This window comes from Sciurus vulgaris, assembly GCF_902686455.1.
Source record: "Sciurus vulgaris genome assembly, chromosome: 8".
Lineage (NCBI taxonomy): Eukaryota > Metazoa > Chordata > Mammalia > Rodentia > Sciuridae > Sciurus > Sciurus vulgaris.
In genome coordinates, this window is record NC_136468.1 from 86,251,462 (window position 1) to 86,275,058 (window position 23,597).

Consider the following 23,597-nt stretch of genomic DNA (forward strand, 5'->3'; position numbering starts at 1 on the left):
AAGTTTAGGGTAACGCAGCCTAAGTTTGGGCTTCACAAAGCCAGGGGTATACTTATTCAGCACACTAAGTTCCAGTAAGTTCTACAAATTTCCCATGCATATTAACAATACTAAAAGATATTTACTCAATCCATCCACCCAGTTACTGTGTTCACTGAGTATAATTTTAAAAGAAGAGCCAGGGACAGTGGCACAACCTGTAATCCCAGCATCTTAGGAGGCTGAAGCAGGAGGATGGAAAGTTCAAAGTCAGCCTCAGCAACTTACTGAGGCCCTAAGCAACTTAGTGAGACCCTGCCTCAAAATAAAAATATAAATATGGCACAGTGGTTAAGCAACCCTGGGTAAAATCCCCAGTACCTAAATACATACATACATACATACATACATACATATGTACATAATGTTACATAATTGTCCAAGAACCAGCTAGTTAGCTATCAAACTTTTGGTTAATTATTAAATGCTAAAATTTCTATGCCTTCTCTGACATGTAGTTCTTTAAAAATGAGTATGTTAAAGCCATAAGCTCAAATCAAAACAATGAGGAGAAATATCTAAATCTCAATAAATTAAGGTACCTATAGCCATAGAAGTCCATCCCCCTGTCACTGCCATCTAACTCCCTCCCCCAAACACCACACACACCAAAAGAGAAGGAACATCAGTCTCTCCATAAAGTTAGCTTTACTTATGGGAACAGCACTAAGTGTACCTGAATTAGGAGCAAATTAATCTAGTTTAAAACTGATAAAAGCTGTAAAGATACATTCATAGTTTGTTTTATAACACTGTTGGCTGTTGTTGTTGCAAGGAAGAGAGAAACCGACTTGAGGGAAACCCTGAATGACTGACAGAGAAAGAGAGCAAGTGAGCGAGAGAGAGACTGTGTATGTGTACGTGCCACCATTGCTACCACGACATATACACCACGGAAAAGGATTTCTGTTTGTGTGGGCGAGTATTTTGTTGTTGTTTTAGGTTTTTTGAGGCTGAGGTTCTGATAAAGAAGAGTATGGACAAGAGGAGAGTGTGAAATGTGAAGGAGAGTGAGAGAAATGGGCAATGAAACGTTAAGTCACAGAAATTCTGAAACTCTGCCAAATCTGAAACAGTAATAACTGCCCCCCCAACCCCCACCTTAGAGGCAGCTGATAAAAAGGGTCCTCTTTATCTTGTGGCCTTGCCAACTTCAGAGAGAACAATTACAAGGCTGTGAGCAGGCCAAATCTGATACTCATGGAAGCTGGCATTTAGGGTTCAGACTTTACCAGCACCGCACACACCCCTCTCCTCCTCCAGAGAAGAAGGAAGAGAATCCACAGCTCCTCCCATGTCCATCTGCAGGGAAGAGCTTTGGATTATTGCCCAGGAAAATACATCTATTTCACCCCCAAAACCTTTCTGATAGTCTTATAATCACAAATTTAGTTAAAATGGCCAAAGGAGGCTTAAAGTGCAAAAGAAGTTGAGTATCAGGAAAGGTTACGATTAAATGGGGTAAAATAAAGAATGAAGGCAGCAGTAGCCCAAGTATCAGGTATCCTGGGCACCAAGGTGGCCGCCAGGACAGAGGCAGCTATTGCACCCACCATAGAAGACTCTGCAGGGCCAAGGACTAGACAGGAGTCCTCAAAAGACCAGGTGTTTTCTATTCCAAGTAGCCATCTTTACCGTGCTAACCTAGAAATGATTCCTTCAGAGGGATGTGGGGACAGGATTCCTGGTCACTGATTCAGGGATCTGAGACGATGAGGTGAATACCTAAGAAAGACCTGTGTGGTTCCCATCCCCTGCCCAGCTGCCCTTCAATGGAAAACCTCTTTCTCAAGGAGTTTGCTGGTTTGAATAAAATGGAATAGCTTCCCTGCTCACAGACTGTGAACGACTTCAGGATGATAATTTATTTATATCAGTTTTCTTACTGAGGTATAACTTTGTAATGATAAAGTGCACAGCTCATAAGTGCACATATATTTATGTACATTTTCAAGTGCATGACTACCTTCCAAATCAAGTAAAAAACATTTTCCAGCCTCTCCAGACAGTTCCTGGGTCTGCTGGGATTGATCTGCACCCCTGCAGAGGGCTGTGCCCAGCAAATCTCTCCTGCAAGTCCTTATTAATGTGCTTGGAGGGACTGAACAGTTTTCATGGCTGCTTTTGTGCAATCTGTCTCTTACAAGTATTTGTTGTGTGTGGAATTCAGTTTGGGGACCTGCTTTCATGCCAACAAACCACCAGGCTGAAGAGGACAAGACTGACAGCTCTCCCTTTCCTCTAAATCAAGGAGGTTACCACACCCAGTGTGAAAAGCCAGATGCACTTTGGCCAAGGCAAAACCCTTCTTGGGCCTTAGAGATGATCTGGATCCTCTCTACCACTGCCACCCCCACCTTTGATAAGCTGATGGGCCAGGCCCTGGTGAAACCCAGTGTTTCAGTTAAAAGACAATGGGCACAAGATTTTCAAACATCTGCCATCCTGGGGCTTCTATTAGGGAAAGAGAATGGATTTCTATTTTTAAAAAATAGTGAAGAATAAATAGCAATGAATGGCACAGACTTATTTTAAACTTTTTTTTTTTTTTACTATAAAGTTTCACTTAGAAGACCCATTTGGAAAACAATGGAAAGGAGAGCTACATACCACATATGTACCTTGGGAAGGGCCAGACCTAGTCTAAATTAGTGCTTCTTTATTACAAATTCTGCAATAACATCTTTGTGGGGTTTTTTCCCCTACATAAACTGGGAAATAATATTCACCTCTCAGGGAATTGTGAGGACTAAATGAGAAAATGAGGACAATAAATAGAATAAGCACCCAACAGACGTGAATTCCATTTTCTACTCTCCTGGCATATGCACCACAAGATAAGAACCTATGCCCCTCTTTCGAACAAAAACAGTGAAGGACTTTGTAGAATTTTAAGACATCTGTATCTGTCAACATATTAACATTTCCCCAAATCCATGCCACAAGTGTGAACAGACTTTTAAAACCATTAAAACAGCATGCTTACTTTGGATGAAAACAAATGCAGAAAGATAAAAGCCACATAATTCATCTCGCTTGGATGTTTTAAAAAGCAACTTAATATTAACTAGTATATTGGAAACAGAGGCATAGAAAATATCTATCCACTAGATCTAGGGGTCTATACTTTGTTGGGTTTGGCTTGATAAACAGGTTCTGCTTCCAGAATTGGAAACAACCCTCATGAAGATCATAAGGCATATAGTTCTAGTTAATATGACATTTCTCAGTAAAACAGAGAAATTATGTCCTTAATTACCACCAAAAAATTGAAAATGGAACATTCATTTCTGGTTCATGGTAAAAGGAATTATTTTAATCCTAGATACACACCTTTTTAGAAATGGCACCTTCTGAAACACCTTGATCTCAACCTTACATGATCAAAAGTAGGGCTTTTGTTATTGGGCTTGCAGTGCCTCAAACCAGACATTCAGGATCAGAAGTTTCTAGAAGAATGTTCTAATCATAATAACCTCAGATACTTAAAGTGACCCTGGGTCCCTGTGTGAAGCACTGGCGGATCTGGACCACTGGTCTGGTCAAAAGAACCAATATTTGACTATTGTGGGGATGAATACTGAAGATCAGAATCCAAAGAAATTTCCATTCCACCCCTGAGGGCAAGCAACTTCCTGACAGAACATTTTTATAGTAATTGCTTTCCCTTGGGAAGACAGGGGTCAAGAGTCTAAAGATTCAAATGCTTACTCTCTCTCTCTGCATTGTCCACACTTTATTGAGCATGGATCACAACTCTGACTACATATTGGAATTATGTAGAAAACTTTAAGAATACTGATGACCAGGCCCCCATCCCAGATCTCTTTATTACCTTGGAATCTACGGTGGGGACAGGTTTTGGTATTCCCAATCCCTCACAGGTGATTCTGGTGCAGAACCAGGGGTAAGAGTCACCATTAAATGACCTAAAAAGTAATATGTATACTAGCTCCAGCCAAATCATCCAAAGGTTGGGTCTTCCAATCTTTAAGAATTGATCTTCATATAACTGACCTCTGGGTTTATGTCCTTGACCTACAATGAGAGGAATTATTAAAAATAAATAAATAACCAATCAGCCCTGTGATACTGGGAATTTTCTTTCCATCCAGGCCCTTTCTGAGACAAGTTCCTGACTGGAGAATGACCCTCCCCCATTCCTCAGGTATAAACTTGAAGAAATAAGATATACTTCATCTGTAGTATTTTTATGATCTAGGAACCTAACCACAAAAGGAAACTAGGGTAATTCTGCATGTCTTGTCTTAACCTAAAATGGCTCCTTTCCTACATGTGAACTGCCCACCTATTTAGTAATACTGCATTCAACATTCAAAAATTTTGTAGCAGATGACAGAATTCATCAGTATGGAGTTATGATTCCAACCCCTAAATGCCTGTCAGAATGTCCTCAAGCTTATACCATGTCATTCAAAAACCTGGGGCATGGGCCTGCGCAGCAGCATCTTATAAATACTCCCTCAGTAAATTCCAGTGTGTGACCAGGATTGAGAATAATTGGTGTAAGGATTTCACAAATTTCCTTTCTCTTTCAATCATCATCACAGCATCCACCCATTTGAGACTTCTGATATCAGATCAAACCCCTGACAGTTTACCATCAGAAGTTCCAAAAAGACAGGTTAACTCCATCCCCTGCTGTGTGTCTGGGCTGAACTGGCACCAGAATTCCTTACTCAGCTGGATGCACATCTACCCCCCTGTTGTGGAGTTCACCCCTTGTCTCTTGAGGTTGGCCTGTTTCCCCAGTTAGCATCTCTCCTTAGAAAAGAGATGGAAAACAAGAGAGATTGGAATAATCCTTTTAACTGTGTTTTATAACAAAGAAAGTCCACACCCAGAAACTTATCTCTTATTTGTGCATCTGGATCATACAGGTTTGAAAAACTGTTTTCTAACTTTAAATCAATTCTGGTAAACATCAGTTCACTCCTGACGTCAGCTTTACAGACATGATTCCAACATACTCATGTAACACTCCTCAGGTCTCCTTGACTAGGAGCCTGGCAGTGCACTGTGCTAGTTCCTCCTTATATATTTATGTGTAATATAAATACGTAAATGTATATTTTTATTACATTACATGCTGTATTGAATAGATAATACAGTAAACATGTTATGTATTTAAATGTATATTTAATACAAAATATAGTCATTAAATATATTTATATACTTAAGTATAACTAATAAGTAATAATAATTTTTTATTTTATTTTATTATGGTCAGAACATAACAGGAAATTAACACATTTCAAGTGTATAACACAGTATCATTAACTATAGGCACAATGTTGTAATTTACTCATCTTGGAAAAAGAAACTCTATAACCATTAAACAATAACTTCCAACTGGGGTGGTGGCACACTCCTATAATCCCAGCTACTCCTGAGGCTGAAGTAAGAGGATCTCAAGTACAAGGCCAGCCTCAGTAATTTAGCAAGACCATGTCTCAAAATAAAAACATCTGGGGGTATAACTTAGTGGTAGAGTGCCCTGGATTTGGTCCCCAGTGTCGTAAAAAACAAACACAAACTTCAGGTTGTCTCCTTCCCCTTCTTCCCAGTCTTTGGCAAATATCGTTTCGCTTTTTGGACTGTGACTATTAAAATATCTTATGTAAGTGAAATCATGCAATGTTTGTACTCTTGTGACTGGCTTATTTCACTTAATGCAACATCCTCCAGGGTCATTTATGTTATTGCCTATTGCAGAGTTTCCTTTTGTTTAAAGACTAAATAACATTCCATGGTATGCATAGACCATATACTATATTCTTACTGCATTCAACTCCATGTGTGTTTGGGTTGCTTCATATCTTCGCTATTATGCATAGTACTGCAATGAACATAGAAGTGCTAACATTCTCTTAACCTTAAAGTGTTGTTTACTGGCTCTCATTTATCTTTCCCAGTTACATAGGCATTCAGTAAAGTTTTGTCCTTCATCCACTTCTTGGTGTAAGCTTTGGCTCTTAGTGATCTTATTCATGCCCATGGCTTTGCTAAGGCAACTGTCCATCACTCTGCTCTTTACCCTCTTTCTAGTCCATAGCAGCTGGGTGGCCCTAGATGGATCACTAGAGCACCAAGCCTACTGGTAATCTAAGAGCAAGCTCCTCACTCTTTCATGTGGTTACCTGCTGTAGACTTTTTGGACTCTGATTAAGACACTTACTGCTCCTCATTCCAATCAAACTCCCTCTCCCAGGTTCCCCAATACTGTAAAGACTGTAGCTCTCCCTGACTCTGACCTCATCACTTCCAATTGGTTTTATATTCTTTATTCTTAAAACCACCAATTCATTTTAGACCCCCATTAGGCCTGCAATTGACTCCACTTCTTCTCTCATCATTTCAATCCATCTTATATTCCCTTGTTCAATTCATTCCCCAAGCTCTTTCCCCTGCTCCAAAGTCCCAGTACTTACAGGATAAAAGCTGCGAGGACTAGCTTACAAAACCCTCCAGGATACAGTTACACTGAACTGACTTTGGACTTGCTAAACTTTTGAGTAGTTGCCTCACCTGAAAACAGGCACAGATAATGGGATTACCCCCTATGGTTCTGTGGTGATGTACTGAAATAATGCGACTGAAATAATGCCTGTGGAGCACTAAGCATGGTCCTTGACAGACATTACTCACTTCTTTTTAGCTGATATTTGTGCAAGTTTTAGCTCTTGGCAATCTAACCCATGCCCTTGACTTTGAGTAGGCAGCTCTTTGCCACTCTGCTCTTTATACCTTCCTTCCGGTCCATAGCTGCATCACACATGTACACACTTATCTCCTAGCTAGTCCTTCATGGAGCATCCTTTTAACCGGCTTATCTCTCCCCTCTGGAAATTTCCTCCATCTTCCAAAAATCATGTTAACCATTACCTTCTCCATGAAACCTCTTCTCAACCCGACCCATCCCCCTAAATGGTTCTGATTCTCTTTTTGGACTCCTGCTCTACTTTTGCAGTACCTCAAAGTATTAGTCATGTTTCCTGTATTTTGAGTCACTCTTTGTATCTTTATTGCTAGATGTTGGGTCTACATCTCAGTTAGGAAGTGTATTTTACTTATCTTAGCATTCAGTGGGAAAGTAACTTACAAAGACTGGTGGCAAGAATGGTCAAGCCAGGAAAACATGCTGAGGGAGAGAGCACATTATTTTCATAGAAGCTATTTTTCTCCTTCACTGGCCACAGTCATCTATATAAGATTATATATGTATTTTGGAATATTTTAGCCAGCTCTTCCTTTTAAGATTGCCTTACCAGCTCTTCCTTTTGAGATTGCCTTACCATTTTAAGTCTTTTGACTACGAGTGATAACATTTTTTTCTTTTTTTGTTTTCCTATGACCTATCTGAAATGTTTCTAGGATACATGAATATAAGCATCATTCTTTGAGGGATTCCTTTTTCTTTTTTTTTTTTTTTTTTGTACTGGGGATTGAACCCAATGCAGTGACACTCTATCACTGAGCTCCATCCTCAGCTATATATCTCAGTTCAATTCTCTTAATAAGTTTAGCAAATCTCTTGCCAAACACGCTTTTCCCCTGGCAAGAGCTTGCCCTGCAGACCAAACTCTGTTTGTCAACAATATCTATAGTGATCAATACTTGCCAACTCTGTTGATAAAACATTGTCAACAGTTACATGTACATTTTCCAGATTCTCTTCCAGATCATGTTCTACTGTCCCCTGAAAAGTAGAAATACCACACAACCTCCTCCAGTCCTTCAGTTTCCTACTGCACCTTGATGGAACTCATGGTATATTTAAGGTTTCTTTTGACATTTAGTTATTTTTATCCAAGCCAGTAAGTGGGCTGATACTTGAAGATCTTATTTTTTGGTACGTTACCATTCATGACTTGGCTTCTTGTCCACCAGTATCCTTTCTTCTTTAACAATAAGCTTTTAGGATTTCGTTGGGCTTATGGTTATCTAAAAAGAGGTTCATGTTTCCACTTTCCTTCCAGCTTGTGCCATGTGACTAAGTACTGCCAATAAGATGTGAGTAGAAGTTATACTTCTTCCAGGTCATGATCCTAAAAAGAGATGTACATGTGCTTTCTGTCCTTTCCTGACTCCTGAGGACTATGAGACAGTGACTACTGGACCCAGAAATGAATGCCCCTCATTGAGGATGTTAGGGTCACCATGCCAGCCCAGAAATAAACCTATCTGGACAGTAACATGAGAGAAAAATAAAATTCAGTCTCGTTCAAACCACTTAATGTTTAGTTCTCAAAGGTTTAATACAAATAATATAGGCTCTAAGAAGTTAGCATGCTTTAAAATTAGGAATCTTGGGTCACCTCTTTGTCTTTCAATAGGAAGTAGCCAACCACTTCTTCCCTGATTGTCTTCCTGGGTCAAAAACAGAATCCCTAACAAAGAATCCTGAGAATCCTTTTAATTGTTTGCCCCCAAGTCTCCCCCACAAACAAACAAACAAACAAACAAACCAAAAAAAAAAAAAACTTCTTTCCAAGTTCTGAGTATATATTATTCACTCCTGAAATCACCCCACATTCTCCAAAGAGGACTGACAGTAGGAATCCATTCCTCATCTTTACTTTCCCCAGCAGGACAGCCCCCTTCATGTTATCTGTGTCACCCAGGGGGGTCCCAAGAACCACTCCAGATCAGGATGAATGAACGTTCTGACTGGAGGGTTCACTGGTCAGATGACAATCCCTGCACTCCTGGGTGGAAGAATCAGAAAAGGCCTGAGTTTTCCTCCTACTCTGCAGTATAGTCACTTTCAACCTGTTATTCCCTGTCTCAAAAGAAACACTTATGGATTTCTGTGTGCTCTCGAATACCAAAGGAGAGTCGTCACACTGAGGAAAATTCAATCCACTATGTATCCCTAAAGTATTTACTGCGAGTCCACAGCTTCCTCCGTGAAGGAAACTGACAGGCGCTTCATTAAAGGACTGCACCGCTTTGAAGAAGATGGGCGTAAGTCAAACAAAACAGAACACCTTCAATGTGGGCTGACTAGTAAGTGGTCACCTGGGAAGAGCTCAGTGAGCAGAGTTGTGAGCAGAAGGGCGAGAGGGAGGGAGCCTTGAACATGGGGTGGCATCTGGCAGGGTTCAGAGGAATGTGCAGGGCGAAGTTGGGGGATGGGCTGGAAGGGCAACCTCCTGAGACATTTCTCAACCCTGAGAGCACTACAGCCTTGCCCTGGGGAGCCTCTACACAATTCCAGGGCCCAGCCCTGCTTCATTCCAGTTCCTCCTGCCCCTCAGGGGATTAAGGGTCAGGCAGCTTTTGAGAAGTTCCTCAGGCAATTCTAGTGCACAGCGAGGGTTGGGCCAGGGCCATAACATAATCCTGCATCCAGAAAGGATAGATTTACTCCATAGAACCACCTTCTTTATTTTAGTATTTGATTTCACTTGAGTATCTAATGCCAGACCTGTGTCTGCTGCATCTAATTTACACCAAATTAAAATGCAAAGCAGGATGTGACTTAGCAGTTTAAAGGGTAAGAAGAGATAGCACCACCCAAGAACTTAAAATAACATCTGGTGGTTTAAATTTTATCAGTGGGTGTTGTTACCCTCCCTTAACTGACAACTGCTTGCGGAAGCAGGGGAGAGTTTTAACAATTGGAACCACACACAGCATTTCATTACTTATCTAAAAAAGACTATCAATTGAGTCACCACGAAATGCGAAAGTAAATTTCTGAAAACTTCTTCATCTCCTATAATAAAAATCTACTTATCATTTTTTCAGACACAAAAAAATTCAGCTAACAATGAATAACATTCGATAAGCCTATCAGGTGAGCACTCGAATAACAAGAAACTGGACGCCCTGGTGGTTAATGTATGAGATGGACACGCTTCAAGTTTGTTACCACCCCAGTAAAAATCACCCTGAACCTGAGAGTTTAAACCCAAACTATAAAACTAAGTTCCCAAGATCTATCTATTTTGGGGCTATTCTTCCAAAATTGTAGGGGCAATAACAATACATTGTAAGAAAATCACTAATGTAGTGAAGGTAGTGGGAAGAAAGAGGGACACGATGTTTTATGCACTCTTAGGGAAGGATGGCTACTTTTAAATGTACAAGCTGGAAAAAAAAATTAGAAGAAATAGAAAGAAAACGCAAAGAGAACAAGTTTAAAAACAAACAAAAACCTGGGGTGGATTTTGGTGGACTACAGAGTAAAAGGCAAGAAAATTTCAGAAGCATCTCTATTGCTGATTGTTACTGATATTAACTGCACAATGATTATTTTATTCTCCCCAGTAAGGCATATGAATAAGTAACAATGTGTAGACTTTGTCTTGTTCCTTTTTGGTTTTATTTCCAATAACTAGCACATGACCTGGTAGCTGGTAGGTTGTTTATTTATCGAATTGATGACCAGCATCCTCTCCTTCTCACACTAGCTGCTGTAAAAAGATTTTTACTACAACTTCTTTTATCTCACAAGTTAGGGGAAAAAATTCTTAAGTACTCATTTATTGAACTTTAAAATTTTGTGAACATGAATCATTAATTTTTCAGATGTTTACAAGAATCCCAGGTAATAGAAATTACAAATAAAAGTATCCATTGCAAATAAGAAAATGTAACTCAAAATGTCATGTGTGAATAATGTATTAAAACTCAGCTAGATTCCAGCATATTAACTTTAAAAATCAAATTCAGCAACCACGATCCTGAAATTCACTGTCAGTTTTTCTACATCATACATTCACTGCAAACATCAGTTGAGTTAGGGCGCTTAGTACCTTGAGGTGTTTTAATGCACCAGTTAGTATTTCCATAGAATCTTTCATCGAAGGACTCCAAGTGCCATTCAAAGGCAACTCCCTCATGCTCACACCCAACAGCAGAACAGTCCCAGTCCAGAGGAGTTGATGGTCATAACTCCTGAAAACGAGATGCACTCGATCTCCAGACTTCAAGGCTTATTTATGGTGAAGAGCAAGCTGATGCCAATTGCTGATTCATCATCACCAGGCATGGAAGATGTACTTTTCCAAGATGACCACAGAAATTATATCCCATCCCACATGCTCTTCTAACAAAATGACACTGACCCTTTTTCACAGGTGAGTCTGTGTTTTCCTCTTTGAATCTGGGTCTCATGATTATAGCAGGAATAATGCTGTGTGACATCCAAGGCCATGATAAAAATGGCAATTCGGCTTTCACTGGATGCTTTATCTCATCTCAAGATGTTTTCCCTTTAACTTAGCCACCATGATGTGAGGAAAGCCAAGCTAGCCAATGTGGAGGGAAACATGAAGGGGCCCATGTGGAAAAGAAGAGTATCACCTCCCGGAGGTGTAACTCAGTGAACCTTCAAATGTTCTCGCCCCCACCTTTCTCACTATCCCAGATGAAACTGAAGAGAGCAGAAACCTGTTCTTTTCATGGAGTCAGCCCAAATTGCAGATCTGACGGCTACATAAATTTTGTCATTGTTTTAACCTACTAAGTTGTGGAAACTGAGTATAAAAATGTTAACATTCTTATACCCATCTAAAATAGTGCAAAGGACCATGGGGAAAACCACTCAGATCTCAATTACTGCAGGAACTGCCCTGCTAGGTCAATCTAACAAAATAGCCTGCCTTGACTGTAAGACTATTTTTCTTAGCAAGAGGGATGACAGAATTATCTACTATGACCTTAAGACTAGCTCTCCTTAAGACGAGATTTACATAGTCACCAATCATAGCTTTTCAGTTTTCTCAAGCACCAAAAGGAACAATGAACTTTCTTTCAAAATCACCTGCATAGATTTCTCTGTGATTGAAAGCAGAGGGAGTGAGGGAGAATGGGGACCAATGCATTAGATCAGGGGCGAACCCTGAATGATCATGAAAATAAAAGATTTGTGTGTAGACCAGAGCTACACAATAGATTTTAGGTGCTACCATAGACTGTAGACACATGTGGCCACTGAGCACCTGAAAGGTGGCCAGTGCAACTAAGAAACTGAATTTTAAGTTTTATTTAATTTTAAATCATTTAAATGCACATAGCTCTCATACTGGACAGTCCAGTTTTAGGCAACAACAATCTAAATTGCTTACTTCCTCCCACTTTTCTGTTAGCACAAGATGAGAACACCTTCCAGGTGTGTTCTTCCCTCTGCCTTCTATGGCTGGGGTACAGCTGAGTCACTGCCAAGTGTGTTGGTCAAAACTTAAATGTACTGAGTCACATCCAGGCAATTTTCTTTTCCATTCATTTCACTGTCTAGATAAAATGATATATAGGGGAAAATAGGCAAGGGGTTTTCAATATGAGTTCCACAGGGAGTTTTAGCAATAAGCCCAGTTTAAATTCAAAGGTACGATGAACTGTGTCCACACAGGGATGAGCTGCCCTAAAAGGTTCAGATTCTCAATTCATACAACTTCAACTGAAAACCCTTTAGGAATGATACCAAAAGAGTGTATGGAGTTCATAGGTCATTTACCAAAGGCTTATGGTGGCTGCACAATATTAAGACAATAGCCTGCAATACAAGGCAAAATATTATAATTTGAAACAACAACAACAAAATGTCATGTCCCTACCAACAGTCAGGGGTCCTAGGTGGATGGGAGGCGTCGGCACGGTGGAGAAACAGCAGACAGACACCAAGTGTTCTGAGGCTGAATCTGTCTCTTTATTTTTTCTGCCAGCCTTTTTATAGCTATTTTTCTTTAGTAATGATTATATCATTTTATAGATAGTTTAAAATAAGAAAAACCTTCAAAAGTACAATCTGTGTTTCTTCTCAAAGTACACATTCTCTCTGTATGGCAGCCCAGACCAAAGCAACCTTATTTCCTAGCTAGATTAATACAACCTTGTCTCCCAGCTAAACTGAGGGCACCATGATCTGCCAGCCTTCAATCTTCAGAACAAACACATTACTAGATTTTCTGAGAAACCACTCCCACCATGAACTCCAGTGTTTAACAGTGAAAAGTTTTTACTCTTATTAAAGGGCAAAGAAATCAACTTAGAGTTAATATTTAGTCTATTCTATTTCATGTAATGGTGGATTACAATCTTATTCTGATTCTCAAAGAATTAGACTAAACATAGGGAAAGCACAAATTATATTTATGACTAACCTAAATGTTTTTATTATGTAAAGTATCTCTAGAATCAAGTATTAAAACTAGGAAAGCAACAAAGGCTAAACACCACAACCAAGCTCAGAGGAATGCCTCTTTATCCATCTATATTTAGAAATTATTATACCAAAGCAATCACAGGTTCCTTTTAACTTGAGCATAGCTAAAATTGTTTATTTTTATATATTTTATCTATGTATTACTGCTAAATTTTTATTGTGTACTATTTTGTGTCCCAATATAGTAAAATCTTCCCAATGTATTTCCAATAAGTTTCTAATGATATATTGATTATTAATATTAAAAAGCAACTACACATGGAGACATAGCATGCCTATGGCCCCCAAGAGGGAGGACGATCAACAGAACCATGTCAAGTGTTGAATTTTCTACTCCAACAGAACCATGTCAAGTGTCAGAGTGGCAGGAAATAGATGCAGCATTGTCAGTTGCCAATTTTCTGAGTAGATGAAAATATTTACCACTTTCTATTATCCTAAGGTGGAAAAAGAATCTTCAGCCAGGCACCTTTTTACAGTGAAGAAGAAAAGGTGAGCAGTCTTTTAAGACGGTCCCCAGGCAATTAACAAAGTCACAGAAAGCTCAACAAAGCTGCCCAATAGCTACAGTTTGACCTGTGGCCTGCAGCAAAGTTGTTAATTTGGCAAAGAAATGAGAACCTCACCAAGAAAACAGCTAATTCCCAACATTGAAGCTTTCTTACAATCTGATGCCTAATTTACCAACTCAAACTTATTTAAGCCACTGCCCAGTTTAGTAATGCCACCATTTGAGAAAAATGGATAGCTTTAAAAGTTTCCCATTTTAAGACTGTATTCTCATAAACTGCTAGTAGAGTATAAATTACAACATCTCTACAATGTTGTAATTTGGCAACAATTTGGCAATAGAAAAGTTGTCTTTCAAAAACAAAGGTAATGGGCAACAATCCTCAAATATTTGTGTGTGTGTGGTACTGGGAAGTGAACCCAGTACTTTGCCAATGAGCTATATATGCCCATCCCTTTTTATTTTTTTTTTAGAATGATGGTTCTTGCAAAACACCTCATATTTTACTCATGGTATAAAAAGCAACAAATGACACATTAGCATAGAAAAACACAAAGCTTATTGCACATCCTTTAAAACCAGAACAGATAAGTGAAAAATCAGCACAGATTCTTATCTTTACTATAAAAAATAAAAATCATAAGTATACGCTGGGAACGGAACTGTTTTTTTTTTTTTTCTTTTTCTTTTTTTCAAAGATGTGACATACGTTTTCTGGTAATAATCTACCAAATATTGTACTAAACCAAATCTGACAGATGACTAGTAATGCTGTCCACTGCCTCCTACTCATGCTGAACTAGACCAGTGAACACCATCATGGCAGGACATATTCTCACAGGAAGAAGAAATTGCAGAGTCCCTACCGACTCCAACAGAAAACCCAACCAACTGACTTACACAGAAAGGGTTTTAAGAAAACATGCACCTGATGTGCTATTGACAGAAAGGTAGTAGCTGCAGCCTATTTCCAGCACAGAACAGACATTCGTGGGTGCCAGTAAAACAGGTGCAACCAATATGAAAAGCATTTTTACCTTCACAGCACTAACTACTAAATAGCACAAAGCACATAATACTTTGGTCTTTAGATGAATAATCATGGAAGTTCCAAGATCGTATTCACTAAATTAACCAGAGTATTCATCTATAAAAATATTTTTTCAAAAATAATGCTAGAAAGAGACTTTTAGAAACAGTGAGACTATACCAGGACCAGCAGAAGACAGTGTTACAAGGACTGTATATATATTAAGACTAGGAGTTGAGGGGCTGGAGTTGTGACTCAGTGGTAGAGCACTTGCCTGTCATGTGTGAGACCCTGGGTTCAATACTCAGCACCACATATAAATAAATATGTCAATGGATCTAAAAAAAAAAAAACTAAAAAAATATTTTAAAAGACTGGGAGTTGATTTTCACTTTAGCTTTTAGGTAAAGGATATCTCTCTAAGTTGATCCCAAGAGCCAACACAAGATGTGATCAGAGGAGATACAGAAATCTTAGAACAGGCAGCTAGCTCGAGTAACTCCCTAGATAAATGCTTCCAAACAAAAACCCCACTGAGGGCAAAGGACTGAAACTCTGACCCATGTAAAAGAGAGCTGAGTCTCATGCAAAAGAGACTGAAACTCTGACCCATGTAAAAGAGAGCTGAGGACTCATGCAAAGCTTGCTGGAAAGAGGAGGGTTCATGGTGATGGTTAGACACACCAACATGTTCTGGGGAAGTTTCTCCAGGTGGAATGGCTGACATGAGCTTGATCAGAAGGGTCTGACTTAAGTACCTGAGAGGTAATTATAGGGGGAGAGGAGAAGCACATTTACAAGATGGCATGGCAGAAGCAATGGGTCCAGAAGGTCAGGTCATGTTGTTTCTGACCTATTAATACTTAACACAAACCAAGGGTTGCAGAACAGTCTTTCCGAGATGGACTCTTCTATTGTCATTACCTGAAGTCTCTCTGAGGCTATTAGACTGGTGACATCCAGAAAGATCCTGTTTGTTGCCTGGGTAGACCTGGTACCACAGATTGTTCTGGGAAGCTGGTATAGAAGATGATTTGCCCAATGAAGCCACCATTAAGTCACTGTTTAAGTTCAGTCCCCGGCCTTCCTTTTCTGCTCTGTAGTCCACAAACACTTCTTTTAAAGCCAGAAAAATCGGTAAAGGTGAGCAGCATGTCGAATATGTCAGCAGCCACGTGGTTTCAGCAAAAGTCGCCGTGCTGAAATCTTGTCTGCTTCGGGAGCTGTTCTTCAACATATTTTTCCACCACAGAAATATATTCATTAAAAATGGGCACGTAGATGAGTTTATTCTCTTCTGCATCTTCAAACTTCATGAAATTATCTGCAATAACTGGAACTCATCATCCATGATAATATCCTCTAACTAACCACAGCTTCAAATTCTGCAGAGGAGGAGGACAGCGCTAGGCTCTCCTCCTCTAGGGTGTCCTTGGTCGCTGCCTGCATTCAACTGTGCGGGCGAGTGGACTTGTCTTCTCCTACCCGGCCCATGGCCAAACCCAGCCTCCGCCCTGTTCCATGGTGCCCACACCCGCATCGAGGGCACAGCAGCCTGCCACCAGGAGGAGGCCTCGCCGCCCAGGCCACTGGCTGCCCAACGACCCTGCTCAGCGCCCATGCGCGAGGTCGGGTCTCAGGTTCCGGGACGCAGCCCCGCGCCAGCCCGGCCTCCTGGCCCAGTCAGGCTGCTCCATGCCGGGCGCCGCCTCCATCCCTTTTTATTTTATTTTGAGGCAGGATCCCGCAAGTTGCTGAGGCTGGCCTTGAACTTGAGATCTCCTTGCCGCAGCATCCAGAGTAGCTGGGATTACAGTTACAGTGTGCCTGGCCCAAAACCTTTTTCAAAAAAAAACCATAAAAATCCTCTGAATGCTAAATACCAAAACAAGAAGCCATGGTAAAAACAAGCAATGCTGAACAATGCATTGAGTGGGATTAAACAAGTAGGGGGATGACCAAGAGAAATAAGAGCATGAGTTCTAACAAAACAAAAAAAGCAAGCATCAGACATCTGGAAGCATCAGATCGTTCATCACATCATCCAGTTATGCTCAACCCACTCTGCCTCCCAACCTCTTGGTGGCTTTTCATCTCTTTTCCAAACTTAAGAACACATACTCTTAGGATAAAAAATTATCTTCAGAAGATTGGCAAATTTTTTTCCCTTTCTTTAAGGTCCAGTAAAATGAAATTGAATGCTTAACTTTTGGAACTCGGCTTTGTTTGAACTCAGTCATATGCCATTATTTCTGCCCACTGCTTACCTACCCTCTAGTTATCGTTCTCACTATGCCCACAGAGGCATGCTGGCTATTTTCTGGTTGGGACTTTGGTGTGATATTTTACTTTCTCCTTTGAACTTTTTTTCTTTTGATTGATTTTTCAAAATTAGTAAGAAATAGCACTGAAATTAAAACAGTAATTACTTTTCTGGTTTGCATTTTTTTTTCCTAAAATGTTCACCTCATCTATATTTCTCTGATTGCCCCAATACTCATCAACCTCAGATTCTGACTCAAATACCCCTTGTTCTGAGCCTCCTTTCTCTGGTTGTGTCAGTCGATGGAGAAACACAGGCCTCTTTCCAAGATGAGAGAATCTATCTAATACCACTCCTGTGGACAGTTACCACGTGCTTAAAGCAGAAACCTCCCAGGAACACAGATAAGAAAAACAGTGGTATTTGGCTTTTTAAACTAGAGGTGTGAATGGAAACTACCCACGCTGGGAATCCCAGCCCTGCGGCTGTTATACCACAATAGTGACATTCTCCACCACCACGCAGACTAGATGAACTGGAAGTCAGATGCCTTCAAGCCCACACACACACACACACACACACCTTTCTTTTTACAGATAATTAAATAACTCCTATTAGATCTGGATGAAGAAAGGGAAAACGTTGAGTAGAGGGAGGAAAGAAGAAGAATCTTTAGGAACAAGGAGTGGCTAGTGCCTCCATCTGCAACTGGACACAGCAGAACTCCATCCATGCATTCCAGTCATGACGAGCTTATCTGCCACCCAGGAAAAGATGTTAGTTGTCCACATTTCATTCGTTCCACAGCAGAAGTCAGTGGTTTTGTTTTTCATAGGTCCTATTCCATCCTTTTCCTGTCTTCCCTCTCAAGGAGTATTAGAACAAAAGTTGCAGAAATTGAATTTGAGAGTGCTTTAGATCAAGATTATCAGGTACCACAGAGACTGAGTTATGTAAGTAACAGGTTAAAAACAGTAACAAAAATTTATATCTTAGGAATATTTTATAAGTACATACAGAGTTTCATCAGTTTAGTTGTAGCTCCTGGCTTAAGTGCTCACTTCCCTGACAGTATGACACAGCTCTGATTTTATGGATCAGCAGATATGATCCTTCTTAGAAACAGTAACTCAAAAAGACAAAGAAATCAGACTTCAAGTTTGAAAAATGAAGGTGTTATCCTGGGTCACAATTACTTAAAATGTACCCTTCTGAATACCAGTTCCTCAGGGATCTCTCTACAGGGGACATGAAACCCCCATAGACCAGTCATCTTTGGGGGTTGCTGCTCCTACATCCTCTCTTGGCACACTAAAGGCTCTCAGAAATTCTGCAGTTAAACAGCAATAACAACCACCACAAAACACAAACACGTTTCCTTTTTTGAACTCATTCCAAAGCTATCTGACAATGACATCCTTTGTTTGAGGCAACTCCTACCCATCTGCCAACATTCCTTTACCCTGATGAGCCTGAATAGCTTTCAAACTCAGTTATCCCATGAGTCCATGAAAGGATTACTCTTACTTTAGAGGTTGCTTTATCCATGATGTACAGAATAACTCAACAAGCACAGGCACCATTCTTTGGTTGTAAATCAGGCTCACATCAGTCAGTAATAACACATGGATACTGTTTGCAGTTTCATGCCTAGACTTGGGGGATCTCAAGAGTCATGAGAAACCATGACAATAAGCAACATTCAGAGACTAGAACATGCTTCCCTGTTTGACTCCATCCTTCCTAGAAGTCCCTCTTCAGTCCCTCAATATCACATATCTTCATCCCTACCCAACTTCCCTACTCCCCTTACCTTCTAAGGTTTACTATTTAGACTCCATCCTTTCAATTTCAATCTGATACTATCTATAAGAGGAAGAAATATCTGGGTCAGGCAAAGATCTTTCTCTCCATCATTTATAAGAAAGATGCACCACTCAAGAAAGTTAAAACTCCAAGTTAGCTGGATAAACTTTGAAGAAAAATCTTGTGGCAAATATTAGTGAGATCAGTGGTTAAATATTCACACAACTGTTGTGTGGGCTTACTTAGAAACATATGTACAAGCAATTAGCATTATATTTCCGCAAGTCAACAAGAAAATAGAATCATTATTATCCACTTACCAAATGTTCATTGAGCACTTACTGTATAGGCCAAGCAAAGTTCTAGACGCTGGAAACATTTAGTGCACTAAGTCTGAAACACTATACTACAAACAATATCACAGAAGAGACTAGAAAATTCACTATTACCAATCCAATTCTGCTCTGGAAAAAATGATTTCTACACAAAAATGAAAGTCTGACTTTAAGGAAGAATTCAGAACCATATTAAAGGGAGAAGGAAAGCCTTTTGCCAGCTGTTCTTATGTTGGTTACATGATTTGGTTCCCAGGGTTATCTTTTGACTAGGGTCTTCAGCTTCATTGTGTAGTTAAGACATCAAGACAGAGCTAGTAGTCAAACTTTTGAAACATGTTTGATTCCATCTATATCCACACCATTTACACAGGAATATTAAGGTGAGACCTGAAACTGAATTCATGGCCACTTTGAAATAACATTTCACATATGATTTAGGAGGACAAAGAAAAGTTATCTCAAAGCATATGAGGATGTAGGGTGGACATTAATGTCACACTAAAAAAAAAAAAAAAAAAAAAAAAAAAGACCCTTTTCAAAATTGGAAGACTCTTACTTATTTCAAAAGTTACCACAATGCTATAGGAATCAAGACAGTGTGTACCGCCATGAAGACAGACAGGTCAGTAGCATAAAAGTGAGAAACTCTCACATTCATTGGCAATCTGTTTTTGTTTATAAAGAAAAGAGGTTTAACAGGCACACGTCTCAGGAGGCGCAAGAGTGAGGAGAGACAGGGAATGCATACGCGTCTATGATTGGTTCACTCTTCACAAAAGGACCACGACAATTCAGTGGAGAGGGAACAGCTTTGCCAACAAATGGTAATTGATATCTACATGTAAAACAATTATAGATGAAGTTAAAGTTTTATATTACACCACAGAAAAATTATTTCAAAATGCACCAAAGACAAATGTAAGAGCTAAAAACCACAAACTACAAAACTCTGCGGAAAAAAAATAGGGGTAACTCTTTCTGGCCTTGGATTCGGTCATACTTTCTTAGGTATGACACCTAAAAGCACAAGCAACAGAAAGGGGAAAAAGATAAATTGGATTTCATCAAAATTGAAAACTTTTAGAATTCAAAGGATAACATTAAGAAAATGAACCCAGAGTGCGGGAGAAAATATTTGCAGATCATATGTTTGATAAAAGTTTAGTATCCAGATTATATAAAGAACTCTTAAACTCAACATTTCAACATTAAAAAAAATTTTTGAAGTGGTAGGTATTGAACTCAGGGTTTTGTGCACACTAGACAATTGTTTTACCACTGAGCTATATCCCTAACCTCAGAACAATCCCATTTTAAAAACTGGAAAATAACTACATAGATATTTCTTCAGAGAAGACACAAAAATGACTGACAAACACATGAAAAAATGCTTAACAGTATTAACATTAAGTACATGCAAATCAAACCCACAATGAGATACTGCTTTATATCCTCTGGAGTGACTATAATTTAAAAATAGTTATTAATTAACACGCAGACAATGACAAATACTATGAAGGATGTGAAGAAACTAGAAACTTTATACAGGAATGTATATTTTGGAAAATGGTCTGGCAGTTCCTCAAAATGTTAAATAGGGAGTTACCATATGACTCAGTAATTCTGCTCCCAAGTATAATCCCAAACATGAAAACACGTCCTCATGGACATTATGGACAGCTGCTTGAAATTAAAGTTTTATATTACACCACATAAAAATTAATACAAAGTGCACCAAAGACTTAAATGTAAGAGCTAATGGTCTAATTCCTAATGGACCCAAAGTAGAAAATCCAAATGTCCATCAATTGGTGAATGATAAATAAGAGGTAGATTATCAATAACATGAATATTATTCATCCATAAAAAGAATTCAATACTGCATCATGCTACAATGTGAACCTTGAAAGTTTATCCTAAATGAAGGAATTCAGATTTAAAAAAAAAAACATATCATTATATGATCCAGCTTAAATAAAATGTTCAGAATAAGAAAATATGTGGGGACAGAAAGTAGATTAGCATTTGCCCAGGGCTGGAGGCAGGAGAAATGGGGACATGGAAATTAAATAGAGAGTGGCGATGGTGATGGTTGCATAAATTTGTGAGTATACTGAAAAAAATAAAATACTGACATTCTGAAAGAGTAAGGTTTATAGTATGTGAATTATATCTCAATTTTTAAAATCCCTTGAAAACTCCAAAAGGAACATTCTGAAAACCCTACCAAGACTCCTTTAAAATAGCATGCTCAATTGAAAACCAATGAGGAACACGATGCCAACATGGGAGCCTACAATTTCAGATCAGTCCACACAAAAAGGCTTCTACATCTGCATCATCTAGTGAACTCATGGAAAGAAAAGAATGAAATGTCAAGTCAAAGGCACCTTGAACACCTGGAAAAGCCCATGCAAATTGCAAGACTTGTCAACCCTGCCTGCCACATTAGTCATCATGGGACTCAAATACATCTTCGTCTGAGAAGTCGCTGAAGTCATATTCAGAAACAAAACTTGTTCTCAAAGGTTTTCTTCTATTTTGAGGGGAGCATCAGCTTAGGTCTCTGAAAGTCTACTTATATGCAACCAGGGACCCAGTTTAAAACCCTTACAGAATGACTAACAGCAAAATCTGGATGTAATGTGAAAATGACCTTCACACTCTCAAACCATTAGTTGATCTTTAATCTGTACACTTGCTTTATATTTAGCCTGCAGATACATGAGGACTGCATTACCAAAAAAAAAAAAAAAGTTACAACCCTACTTCTCAGAAATACCACAGGTAGTTTAAAATAGATACCTGTATGTACAGACATATTCACACAAACCAACCAATCAATAGTCAAAAGCACAATACAAACTAATGAAAAGCCTGAATTGCACTGTCTGCAGTCAATAGCAGAAGATAAACAGCAAGCAGAGACAATGCCAACCCTTGAGAGGTTGTGCTCCAAAAGGTAATTGTAAATCACCAGTCTCAAACTACTAAACCATCACCTTCTTTTTTTCCCCATAGAAGCTGGTTCACTTATGGTCATGCACCCATGCCAGTCCAGCGAAGCCTGTGCAATGTATTCAAAGCACAGTGCTAATGTACTTCTTTTAGGGGAAAATGCCTTTCAAGTTCAACTCCAGTGACAGTACCCTGGCTACAGCATCAGGAAGTAGAAAGTGCACCTGCTCTGTCCCACCTTTCCCAGTGTAATCTAAGCTCATGGGCAAATGCAGGGTTTGGTCCATGTTGGAAATCCCACCTATTCCCATTCAGACCTACAAAGCCTTCATAAGGATCCTCTATGCCTGGGAGGGCTGGTAGTTTTTTGCCACTGTCCCAAAACTCTAATTTTGGTAAATTTCTCCCTGTTTGGAAATGAAAGCAAGAAAGAGAGTTCATATTATGGAATTTTTAAAAACTTTTTGTTGAAGTGCGACTTTCATAGAAAACATCAAATTGCTGGATTTAAAAAAAAAAAAATTTCAAAGGGAAGACACATGAAAAGTGAATTAGGAAGTATCAGAACCTTCCAGCAACTTCTCAGTATCTCCTCTGACCAATCCAGGTGTTTTGCGGTCCAGCAAAGTGGCTGACTCACAGCAGACACCTCCAAACTGCTATCTCTGTATCATTTACATCTTTCGTATTATGGATGATATTTATCTTTTTCAATTATTATGGGGTAATTTACATACACTGTGGTGGGGATTAACAGGATCAGTCTGCCTCAGAAAGATAACCATTTAGGCGAGAAATAGAAAAGAAATAGGTAAGAGATCATAATGATGACACACAAACACTCCACTGTCTGGACTCATGGAAAGTTCCAGCAGAGGTAATGAGGTGGACTAGGGGGAACCCAAACTTTGGTGCTAAAGGTAGCCTTGCCCTTGCCAGCAGTATGACCTTGTGCTAACTTGCCTCTTTGTGCCCTGACTTCCTTAACCAGGGACCAATCCCCTCATCAGGGAACAGTGTGGCTGTGTAATCAGGGTGGGAGGAAAGTTTGGTTCCACAAATAGGTATCTTTCATCAAATAATTGGGACATAAAAATGCACCCCGAGATTCATCATCACAGCAGGCTCCTGTGAAAGCTGGGAAGTGGCTATGCCAGGCTGCCCCCGGGGTCCTCCTCCACCTCAGCTTTATGTCCCCTCCTGGTGTCCTCTGACTTCACTGAGCCACCAGCTCTGCCCTGGCTCCTAGGCTGATATCATTCTAGCCTGTCCACCTGCTCCTGACTCACAGCCTCGCTGCCAAACCTAATATCTGTGTAACCCACAAAGCCCAGCTGCAGGTTTTCAGGGAGGACCTCTGTCCATCCCTGTCTCCTCTATCACACCCTCTGGGTGAAAATGATGGATTGTCCTCCTCAAAAAGAACCACAGGGCTAATGTGAAATCCAAAACAAGCT

The 23,597-nt window shown here is 39.6% G+C and overlaps 1 protein-coding gene and 1 pseudogene across 8 annotated transcripts in view; both read right to left on the reverse strand.

The window, feature by feature from the left end:
• OSBPL3 (oxysterol binding protein like 3) overlaps nt 1-23,597 on the reverse strand; it is a 178,810-nt gene that overhangs the window by 96,700 nt on the left and 58,513 nt on the right. The window contains exon 1 of one of the 7 annotated variants that reach the window (XM_079151140.1): nt 3,875-3,980. The exons of the other annotated variants lie outside the window; for them this stretch is intronic. The gene's annotated coding sequence lies outside the window, so the exon portion shown is untranslated. Of the gene's footprint in view, nt 1-3,874; nt 3,981-23,597 lie in introns of those variants that run through there. 7 annotated transcript variants of the gene reach the window in all.
• Nucleotides 15,376-23,596, reverse strand: LOC306668084 (ADP-ribosylation factor-like protein 2-binding protein; annotated as a pseudogene). The gene has a single exon. The product of its transcript is annotated as an ADP-ribosylation factor-like protein 2-binding protein (transcript).